This window comes from Silene latifolia, unplaced genomic scaffold (genome assembly GCF_048544455.1).
Source record: "Silene latifolia isolate original U9 population unplaced genomic scaffold, ASM4854445v1 scaffold_88, whole genome shotgun sequence".
In the NCBI taxonomy this organism is placed as follows: domain Eukaryota; kingdom Viridiplantae; phylum Streptophyta; class Magnoliopsida; order Caryophyllales; family Caryophyllaceae; genus Silene; species Silene latifolia.
Genome location: NW_027413793.1, coordinates 430,788 through 432,196, shown reverse-complemented (window position 1 = coordinate 432,196; position 1,409 = coordinate 430,788). Strand labels below are relative to the sequence as shown.

The 1,409-nt window shown below is 39.8% G+C and overlaps 1 non-coding gene across 1 annotated transcript; it reads left to right on the top strand.

Moving 5' to 3' along the window:
- The first annotated feature begins 245 nt into the window (after positions 1–245).
- On the top strand, positions 246–352 carry LOC141640550 (small nucleolar RNA R71). Its single transcript, XR_012543045.1, has one exon. It is a non-coding gene; the product is annotated as a small nucleolar RNA R71 (small nucleolar RNA).
- Positions 353–1,409: the final 1,057 nt, after the last annotated feature.

Genomic DNA, 1,409 nt, shown 5'->3' with positions numbered 1-1,409 from the left:
TTGTGTCAATGTGAGCACTAAGTTGAGCACCCAATTGAGTAACGGTGTCCACTTCATACTTTCCTCCTCTAGTAGCCTTGCGAGGTCTACTATATTGTGAATTATGGACCGCCATTTCCTCAATCTTGTTCCATGTTTGATTGTCATCAACTTCGGTGAACATTCCATTTGATCCCATATTGAGAATGTTCCTAGAATCTTCATATAAACCATTCCAAAATTGTTGCACTAAAAACCATTCGCTAAGTCCATGGTGAGGACATGAGCGACAAATACCTTTGAACCGCTCCCAAGCTTCATACAAAGATTCTTCATCCCTTTGCTTAAAACCCGTAATTTGAGCTCTTAGCATATTGGTCTTTTCCGGTGGGTAGAATTTTTTATTGAAAGCTAGAGCTAGCTTCTTCCAAGAATCTATTCCAAGGGTGGCCTTATCAAGGCCCTTCAACCATTGCTTTGCGGTGCCGATTAACGAAAAAGGAAATAAGACCCATCTTATTTGGTCTTGAGTCACGCCCGTTTGAGAGATAGCTTCACAATAATCGCAAAAGGTTTCCATATGAGAATGAGGGTCCTCACTAGGCATTCCCCCGAATTGGCTCCTCTCAACTAGTTGGATGAAGGCGGACTTGGCAATAAAGTTTCCGGTGAGATGTTGTGGGGTAGGAGTACCATTTGGTAGATCCTCCTCAGTGGGTATAGAGTGTGACGAGAATTTAGGCATTGTAGGTGGATTTTGTGTGGTATTGTTTAATGGGTTTTCTTCTCCTTCTATTGCGAAAGGATTGACAAACTCACTAGTGGGTTGAACGACTTCACCAACACCTCCCAAATTCCTCCTAACAAGTCTCCTATTATTCGTCAAGGTTCTTTCGATTTCACGGTCAAAAGGTAACAAATCTCTTTGTAACCTTCTAGACATGCAAAATATCAAACAACTCGAAAACAATTAGAACAAACCTTGAGGAGTTTTACTTCCCCAAGGTGAAAAAGACACAACTAAAAACAATAAAAGAAATCTTAAATCAATTAAACACCGTCCCCGGCAACGGCGCCATTTTTGATCGAGTCCATTTCGTTTCACAAATTAAGCTTATGTGGTCGTTGGTCAATGGTCGATACAAAACACAATTTATGCTTCACAAACAACTCTACAATTAGTAAAGAGGCAAGTAAAGGTCGGATCCCAAGGGAAGGGTATTGAAATGAGAATTCTATTGTAACTAGTAGTGTCTAAGGGGTGTCACAAATTGGGTTGATGTAGAAGGTTACTAAACTAAAATAGCAATGAAAATAAACTAACAAGGTGAATAAAATAAGGGGTGTAAACAATTGATTAAAGGCACTAGGGTGTCATGGGTTCATAGGGAAATCATGGGATATGATCATACAAACATGTTCTCAAATTA